Here is a 10488-nt window from a genome sequence, read left to right on the forward strand (position 1 = left end):
TAACCAGTAAATAAATTTCAACAACCAGGTTGCCCAATAATATCAAATCACAATAAGGAAATTGTCAATACCCTGGATAACACATAGGCAATTGAATTCAGCTTCATTTGGGGCATCCAGATAGAAAAATTTGAGAACCACCCACCCTTTGTGAATGCATGAATGTGTGCTAAATCGCTTCAGTCATGTAGAACTCTTTGCTACCCTATGGACTGTAGCCTTCAAAGCTCCTCTGTCCATGGGATTCTCCAGGCAAGAATACTGGAGTGGGTTGCCATGCCCTCCTCCAGGGAATCTTCCTGACATAGAGATCAAACCTGAGTCTCTTACGCCTCCTGCATTGGGAGGTGGGTTCTTTACCACTACTGCCGCATGAGAAGCTCTTCAGCCTTGCCTATTTAATCAAATTATCACTCAAATTTGCCCTGGGGCAGAATTGGTTAAAGGCTCTTGTAGGCTTTGGCTTGAAGTTCATCATTCTGGGAAGAAGGAAGTTGAAGAACCAGACCTGCTTAGTATGGAGAGGCTAGCTGACTTAGGTACCAAAGGAGTTACTGAGGGCAGCTGGGTCTCACTCATCAGAGCCTGGCTGAATATGGCATCTGGGCCATAGAAGAATAACCAGTGTTGGTGGGGAAAATGAATGGCTTTCATACTGAGTGTTAGTTGAACAAGCTGATGCTTGTTTCAGGCAAACAAATGTCGCCTACATCTCAATAACAAAAAATTCAGATGCAGTTTAAAGTTTTAGAAAACTGAATGGAGAAAATGTATTTATGGGCCAAGTGTACTGTGTTATATCAACACTTTTTCTGTTTTGTTTTGTTTTTTTTCTCTCTACTTTACTGTAGGAAGTATCTATTGCTGGCAGGGCTTGCTCCTGATATTTTCTGGCCCAGAACAGGAGCACAAATGGAGGCCCACATATTATATGTCTAAATAGGCAGAACTATAAATCAACCTAACAAAGTGTTCAATAATGTGTTATCCTCCCACACTGATAATCCTTCCCAACTACCTGGAAGGCTCGATTCGAATTGGCTTGATTCAAATTTAGAATTTTTGGATTCTCAGAGTTCTTGCTGAAATGTGGAGGTGTGGGGCAAGCAGGCCCATGCCCACAGCCCACACCTAAAAGAGCCTCACCTAGAGTAGTAGAGACACCCCAGATGTTACAGGCAAGTTCTGTCCACCCCTCCCTACCCTGAAAAATAGGCCCTTCCAGGCCCAGGACTACTCACACCTGTGGTGTTGCATGGTGCTATCAACCTTGGGAGGATGGACTAGGGCAACAGGCCATGCATGTTCTTGATGTGGGCTGGAGCTATTTGGGCCGGTCATTCTGGGATCCTGGGTACCCTGGGTGTCTACATTAGTCCTTCTGGATCTTTAGGGATCTTGTTAGAATGCAGACTCTTGTTGACATGCTGTGGTCAGAGGGCAGGCTGGAGAGCCTGCATGTCTCACCAGCGTCCAGGTGATGCTGCTGTGGACCACACTTTGTCAAGCGAGCATCTGGAGGAGAGGGCACTGGACAGGTGTGTCCCCTTGGTTCTCAGAGGTTTCACCCCATGTATACTGGGGAGGGGGTGTCAGTGGAGGGTTAGACTGGGGTCCTCTACAGTGTGAGGCTGAGGCCAGAGGCCTCTTGCCCTGCTCTGAGGGCGATCCGGTCCCTTCTTTGCCCACATCCTGACGCATCCATGGGCTCTGTTCCCACACTGTGGCCCTGGTCCTCCCCTACCAGCTCTGCCACCGCAGCCCTTTGATCTCCCACCCACTCTTCCCAAGTCAACTTTCTTTTGGCTCCTTTTTCTGCGGTGTTCCCACTCCCTCCCCTGCTTTTCTCTTATGCCAGGAAACAAATGTAAAAATAACATTTCAAAAATATTGAAAATTAATGCTGATTAAATCATGGTTTTGTTTTCTTGGGATGTAAGCAGGCAGTAACAACAACCAGAGATACAACCTCTCCAGCGCCTGGCTGTTTTCCTGAACAGAATCCTACTGCTCACCCACTACCTGAAATCGGGATTTCCAAACACAAATGTTTGCTGGATCAGAGCAGACTGGATTTTTCTCCGATATTTTTATTTTGACAAGGCTAAGAAAGCTGCTATCTCGCCATCTGATGGAATCAAATAGGCTGCTAAAAATAACCCCTGGAAGTTTCTATTACAAACAGGGAAACACCTCTCCCGCTCCTTGCCTGTTACCCTGTTGATGAAGCTTAATCCTTCGACTTGTGTTCAAGTATTTGCACTGGCTTGGGGTTCTTTTCTTCTTTCCAAGGCTGTTTTTCACTATTGATCTGAGCTATTTGAACAGGTGGCTTTGCACCACCTACGCTAATGGCAGGCTTTTGTCTGCTTTGAGACTGCACAGGGAGGCGTTTAAGGCAGAATCGTTTCTTTCTTGCTAAACTATTCACACCTGTCCTGATAACCACCTGTGGGGAACTAAGATACCATTCCAGAGAGGTCTTCCCGGAAGTGGACACAGGCTCCGCCAGGCAGAGGCCCTGAGGACGGCGAGCAGGCAGTCCACTTTCTCTCACTTTCTCTCTCCTCCAGCTCATGTGACGAACAGCTCGGGCGCTGCGTCCTGTGTCCGGGGGCTTGATGCACCTCCACCCCCGCTCTGTCCGGAAGCGAGTGGACATTAGGGACCCCTGCGGGGCAAGTTTGGGGGATCCTCGCTGGATCTGGTCAGTGGTCCGGTGCAGGTGGGCGCACGAAGCCTCCGGGGGCCGCAGCAGACCACGGCCGCCTGCCTGAACCCGGTTCCCCGATTCCTCGGTCTGGGGCGCTTCGGGCGGCAGCCCGGGGCGCGGGCCCGAGCTGTGCTTGTTCGCTTGGCGGGCGATCACAGGCTGGCGCCCGGGACGCTGCGCGCGCTCCCTGGCCGCACATCACAGGCGTCCGCGCTCCGCCGGGCGGCCGGGAGCCCGCCTGCTGCCTGGAACGCGATCAGAGGCCCGGCCTCCGGGCCCCGCGGGCGGGGCGGGGCGCGCGCAGGCCGCAGGGTACGGCGATCGCGGGCGGGTTCCCACGGGTACGTCCGGGGCTGAGCGAGGGCTTCTCCCGGCTTCCCGCAGCGTGCTCCTGGTGGGAAGGCGGCGCGGGGAATCGGCTCTCCGGTGAAAGGGAGGCCGGGGCTTATTGGCCCCAGGAGGGGCCGTGCAGACGCTCATAAGTAGTCACCGAGTGATAGGCTTTTCTAGAACATTGTTTTTGGCGGGGGAGTTGGGGGCGAGGGGGGCGTCTACACTATTAGTTACCTGGTCAAAGGAAAAGAAAGAATGAAATGCACATGGAATAGGCAAGGCCGGCTCGGATGTAGTTTAAAGGGAGCTGGTCCTGCCCACAAAGGTGCCTGTGATGGTGCCCACTGGTTCTCACCTGGAGCCACTCCTCACCTGCACGCTGTAGGTGGGCTCCCGAGCTGCCTCCCCTCGTGTTACCCGCAGGCACTCAGGGCAGCGGTGTGTGTGTGTGTATGTGTGTGCTGTGTATGTGCGCACGCACGTGTGCATGTGAGTGTGCCTGTGTAGACACACTCACACACACACACCCAATTACAGGTAATTTTCCGAGTGGCAAGGAAGCGGGGAATGCCTAGCGCTCTTCACCTCTATAGACGGTCCTGTACCTACCATGACAATCCAGTGCCTTATCATCTCTAGGGAAGGTGGAAGTCAACTGGCAGCTCCCGTGTGAATATAAGGGTTCCCATCCAGTGGACCATCCATAAGAGGACCCTCATCCTCTGACCATAGTGACTGTTTCAGAGACTAGCAGTGGCCTGAGGCCTGAACCAATCAGCTATGATGAGGTGAGTGTCAGGGAGGGCATATAGGAAACCAGGAAGAATGAAAGCAAAACCACACGAGTATGAGATGCGTGGTCTGTAAGAAACACGAGACATTCTGAACCCAGAAACACAGTGTACTTTGTTGAAGGTGGTAGTGATGAGGCTGGAAGACAGGTTTAAGAGTGTATTATTAAGTCCTAACTGGTACTGCACATGAATTTCTCTGATGGGGGAAAATTTGGGGTGTCACTACGGAGAAGGGACTGAAATAGAGAAGAACACTGGAAGCTGATTAGGAGGTGGATGTAGTGGCTGGGGAAGAAACCCTGTAGGTCTGGGGAGTTCCAAGACATTCTAGAAACTGAGAGGCCTTCCATGTCACTTGGACAAATGTGGACTTGGGATAGAATTCGTTTTACTTATCTTCTTCACAGTGGCTGAAAATGTATTCCAGAGCAGAGAGACAGGAAGGAAGGAGGTTTCTAAACTTTTCTTAAATCATAGGATAATGAAAAATTATACCATACTGAGAGGTTTCCCTGGTGGCTCAGATGATAAAGAATCTGCCTGCAATGCAGGAGACCCTGGTTCAATCCCTGGGTGGAGGACATCCCCTGGAGGAGGGCATGGCAACCCACTCCAGTATTCTTGCCTGGAGAATCCCCATGGACAGAGGAGCCTGGCAGACTACAGTCCATGGGGTTGAAAAGAGTCAGACACGACTGAGCGACTAAGCACATACCACATGGAAAGAATATTATCAGGAACTCAAAGGTGTCTCAGATTAAACACATGAAATTATCAAACTTTGATTGATATGCTAGTTTAAAAGTGGGTTTATTGAGGTATGCTGTTCTGTGCCAAGTCGCTTCAGTTGTGTCCGACTCTGTGCAACCCTATGGACTGCAAGCTTCCAGGCTGCTCTCTCCATGGGATTCTTCAGGCCAGAATATTGGAGTGGGTTGCCACACCCTCCTTCAGGAGCTCTTCCCAACCCAGAGACTGAACCTGCAGTTCTTGTGCCTCCTGCACTGCAGGCAGATTCTTTACTGTTGAGGCACCAGGGAAGCCCTTATTGAGGTGTACTTTATGAAAAAGGCCTTCCCTGGTGCCTCAGCTGGTAGAGAATCCACCTGCAATGCAGGAGACCTGGGTTTGATCCCTGAGTTGGGAAGATCCCCTAGTGAAGGGAAAGGCTACCCACTCCAGGATTCTGGCCTGGAGAATTCCACGAACTGTATGGTGTCACAAGGAGTCAGACACGACTGAGTGAATTTCACTTTCTTTTACGAAAAAGAAAATTTATCAATTTTAAGTGTGCAGTTTGATGAGTTTTAAAGTGTATATAGTCACATGTGCTGCGTGCTGTGCTTAATCACTTAGTCGTGTCCGACTCTTTGTGACCCCATGGACTGTAGCCCACCAGGCTCCTCTGTCCATGGAGATTCTCCAGGTAAGAAGACTGCTGTGGGTTGCCATGTCCTTCTTCAGAGGATCTTCCTAACCGAGGGATTGAACCCAGGTCTCCCACTTGCAGGCAGATTCTTTACCATCTGAGCCACGAGGGAAGCCCAAGAATACTCAGATGGGTAGTCTATTTCTTCTCCAGAGGATCTTCCTGACCCAGGAATTGAACCAGGGTCTCCTGCATTGCAGGTGGATTCTTTACCAGCTAAGCTACAAGGGAAGCCCATATAGTCACATAACCAATAAATGTAACATTTCCATCACCCCCACAATTCTGTTATGTCCCTTTGAAATCAGTCTCCTTGCACCTCCAGCCCTTGGCCACCACTGATGAAGTTTCTGTCTCCATGGTGTTTCCTTTCTGGTATATCATACACATGAAATCATACAGTTTGTAGTTTTTTGAATCTGGCTTCTTTAACTTAGCAAAGTGCTGTTGAAGTGCATCTATGCCGTTGCATCTATCAGTAGCTAGTTCCCTGTTATGGCCGTGTGATATTGCACTGTAAGGATGTATCACAATTTGTTTTTCCATTCACCCAATGATAGACATTTGGATTGTGTAAGGGGCTAAAAATACATCTGTATTCTAATCCTTTGATACTGTGAAAATTAATGTGGCAAAAGATGTGATTAAGTAAGGATCTCCAGAAGAGTAATTCATCTGGGATTACCCAGGTGGATCCTAAGTGCCGTCACATGTATCCTTGTAAGAGAGACTCAGAGACTTTAGAGGTAGACAAATGGAAAAGAGGTGACATGATGGTGGAGCAGAGAGAGATGCAGCCAGGAGCCAAGGAAAGCCAACAGCCACTGGAAGCTGGAAGAGGAAAGATTCTTTGCTAGAGCCTGCAGAGGGGATGTGGTTCTGCCTGCACCATGAATCTGGATTTCAGGGCTCCAGAATTGTAAGAGAATAAATTTCTTCTGTGCTAAGAAATGAATGAGAATTCCACATTCCTCACATCCTCATCAACACTTGGTATTATCAGTCTTTTTAATCTTAGCCATTCCAGTGGATGTGTTGTGGTATCTCATTTGGTTTTAGTTTCATATCCTTAATGACTAGTGATGTTCAACATCTTTGCATCTGTTCATTTGCCATGCAGATTTTCTTTAAGTGAGACACTTTTTCATATATTTTGCTCAATTTTTAATGAATTGTCTTTCATAACAGATAACTTAGATACTTTTAACATATACTATGGCTTCCCTGGTGGCTCAGAGGGTAAAGAATCTGCCTGCAGTGCAGGAGACCTGGGTTCGATCCCTGGGTTGGGAAGATCCCCTGGAGAAGGGAATGGCGGCCCACTCCAATACTCTGGCCTGGAGAATTCCATGGACAGAGAAGCCTGGCAGGCTACAGTTCATGGGATCACAAACAGTTGGACACGACTGAGTGACTTTCACTTCACTTTATTTCACATATACTATAACTTACACAAATATGACTTTATTTTATTGAGGACAAGATCCTCAGGGATCAAACCCATGTCTCTTACATCTCCTGCATTGGCAGACAGGTTCTTTACCACTAGTGCCACCTGGAAAGACTGTATAAAGAACAAAACATCTTTCAGTTTATACTTTGCATTATAACTCTACATACTGAATACATCTTTAATGAACTCTATTTTTTATCTTTCCCTTTATCAGGTATTAACATTTGGAACAATAGGGCTGAGTCAGGCTTCATATCGGGTGCAACATCAAGTCTCTTCATTTATTCTGTTTTTGTTGGAGCATAGAGGGTGTTGTGGCAAAGGGGTGAAGAACACAAACGGCATGTTTTGCAATATTTGGGCATCTTTGCAATGAACTGCTCCAAAAATCATTAATGATTTCATCTTGGATAGCTCTCCTTCCAGTTTTTCAGGATCTGAAGACTGAAATTATTCATCTTCATTCTGAATTGTTCAACTTTTTGTTTGTTCAGAGCTACAAGATTGACTTTTTGTTTAAAACTTCCATCTTTCTTGCCGGTCCAGGTTCGATGCGTGAGACAGGGTGCTCAGAGCTGGTGCACTGGGATGACCCTGAGGGGTGGGATGGGGAGGGTGGTGGGAGGGGGGTTCAGGATGGGAAACACATGTACACCCATGGCTGATTCATGTCAGTGTATGGCAAAAAACACTACAATATTGTAAAGTAATTAGCCTCCAATTAAAATAAATAATTTTTTACAAAACTGCCTTCTTTCAGGTTCATCCATGAGAGAAGTAGAATAAAATGTTGTAGAATAGATGTAGAATAGAATTATTCAAGTAGAATAAATGTTGTAATATACAAGGAACATTATACTCTCAGAAATGTGTGCTGAGGTTATAGGACTAATGACAGGCTGCTGACTATTGACTAGACATCCTGCTGCTTACCTGTCCACGGGCATTGTGCAAGAATGCTTCAGGTGCCCTTCTTCCTGGTCTCCCTGGTCTTCACTTTCACTTTAATTTTCCCCTTTCTCTAGTAAGTAGCATTTAGCAGCAAATTTATCAACGTCTAGAATAATCTGATTTGGCTATTCAGTTGTACACCGTGTATTATTTCAACTACTGTGGAAAAGAATAAGTGGCCATGAAATATGGTGAAGCATTTCCAGTGGTGAGCAAACTATGGGGAGGAAATGCTATTTACCTTTACAAGCTGCTTTAAAGAAAAAAATTTTAAATGAGAAGCAACATGGCAGAGAGTTGAGAATGAGCTGTGATCTTGATTAAAACTTTTCAACAAGGACATACCTGTTTTTTGTTTTCTTTGGTAGCACTGTGGGGCATGTGGGATCTTAGTTCCCTGAGCAGTGAAAGTACTGGAGTCTCAACCTCTGAACCACCAGGGAATTCCCTGGACACCCCTGTTTTGTACTGCAGTTGTTTGAAAACTGGTCATGGTAATAGAACCTGGCTCCTTGGAGATACAGCTAATTTTCTGGTCGGCACAGAGTATATACAGGATGAGCCTGGAGTGTCTTGAAGTAACTGAAAGAAGCACACAGAAACAAGTCAAGGGGACTGCAGAAATGGACACATGAACCAACCTGAAAGATCTCTCAGTGGCCAAACCTGCAACAATTTGAATGGTAAAATCAATATTGGGTTATATCTAAAGTATAAAGTATAAAATAAAAATCCATGGGTCCATAGTGAATGAAATGAATGGTTGAATAAAAAGCAAGGGAGGAAGAGATAAATATACTACAGAAGAATTCAGAATTGTTTATGTAGATATCCCCCCTACAGGAGATGGAGCTTACCTCCTACTCCTTGAGTATGGGCTGTGCCTAGTGACTTCTTTCCAAAGAGATTATGGAAAGGAGAGTGGAGAAAAAGTGGGAAACACCACTTCTGCCACTTGATCAAGAGGAGCGTTATCAGTGCTAAGTCATGTTTCTGGCGTATACTCTTTACCTGATGTGATGACAATGGCACTTCACCTCTGTGGCCTTCCTCCCCAACACATACAATCCCAGTATAACCAAAACATCAGACAAACTAACATTGAAGAACATTATATAAACTACCTGACCGGTACATCTCAAAATGGTCAAAGTCATCAAAAACAAGTGAAGCTTGAGAAACTGTTGGAGGCCAAAGAAACCTAGGGAAATGTGACTTCTAAATGTAATGTGGTATCCTGGATGGATCCTGAAACAGAAAAGGGGAGTTGGGGGGAAAAAACAGTGAAATTCAAATGAAGTATGGAGTTAATTTAATTGTAATGTACAAATGTCAGTTCCTTAGCTATCACTAGTGTATATCATAGTAAGGTAAGAGGTTAACCACAGGGAAACTAAATCTGTGAAATTTTTCTGTAAATCTAAAACTATTAAAAAATAAGTGTTTTATTTAAAAAGCAAAAAATATAAAACAACTGGTCATGAAAATGGATATGTTTATTATAGAGCCTGAAGTTATAAAAAACTATAGTTACCATGAAAAAAATGAAGTGGTGGTCAATTAAATTTTAGCATAGATTAGATCTAAAATAAAGATTATTTTATTATCTTGTTATTTAAAGCTCTGTTATTTAAAATACACAGTGAGATTGTTTATTTTTCTTTCACAGAAATTAGTTAAATTTATCAATAAATATTTGCTAATTTTCACCAATATACATTACCCAATTTCTGGGCCTATCATTGTTACCAGTCTCACTTCATTACCCAGACCTTATTTTCCTTCTTGTAAAGAACTTTACTTACATTCTTTTATTGAGGTTAGAGGGATAGAGTTATAAACTGAATGTTTGTGCCCCCCTCAAAATTCTTATCGTGATGCCCCAACCCCCAGTGTTGGGGGGGGTTCTTTGGGAAGTGATTAGAGCATGAGGGTGGGGTCCTCAAGCTGAGATTAGTGCCCTAATAAGAAGAGATACCAGAGATTGCCTATCACCCCCCTCCCCTTCCCCTTCTTCCCTCCCTCTATTCTTTCCCTTTCCCTGGCTCTCCCAACAGCTGCCTTCTGAGGACACAGCAAGAAGACAGTTATCTGACTTACTGTGTTTAGTATGATAATCTCTAAGTCCGTCCATGTTTCTGCAAATAGCATTATTTCACATGTTGTTCTTTATTCATGCTCCTTCAATGCAAAACAATGTGCTATTTATAGAGACAGTAAAATTCCCTTGAGCAAAGGCCACATTTTATGAATATTCATTGCTCCCTGGAAGCAATGTGTTTCCCCAGATTAAGTGCTCAGTAGACACTGGCTAGCACTTTTTGACAAAATGGAAAAATACACATAGTTTGCAATCAATTATAAATGTAACTGGGCTTCTCTGGTGGCTCAGACAGTAAAGAGTCTGCCTACAACGCAGGAGATCCTGGTTCTATCCCTGGATTAGGAAGATCCCCTGGAGAAGGAAACGCCTCCCACTCTAATAGTCTTGCCTTGAGAAGTCCATGGACTGTGGCCTGCCAGGCTCCTCAGTTACACTCCTCATGAGTTATACTCGTCATGAGTGTAACTGTGCTAATTTGCCCAGTTGATCAGTGATGCTCAGCATTATGAAGTCTGATGCCCTAAGAGTCACTTAAACCCTCCCCAGAAATTGATTGAGTCATCGGTTTGGCCCCCAAATCACTGATCTCTGAAATGGTAGTTTCCCTTGCTTTCGGCCTTCATAACAAAATCAGATCAAGTATGTCGCATTTTCATCAGTTCAGCAATGGCCCAAACAATCCAAATCAGCCGACTGTGGGAACTGTACTTA

Source organism: Odocoileus virginianus, chromosome 8 (genome assembly GCF_023699985.2).
Source record: "Odocoileus virginianus isolate 20LAN1187 ecotype Illinois chromosome 8, Ovbor_1.2, whole genome shotgun sequence".
Lineage (NCBI taxonomy): Eukaryota > Metazoa > Chordata > Mammalia > Artiodactyla > Cervidae > Odocoileus > Odocoileus virginianus.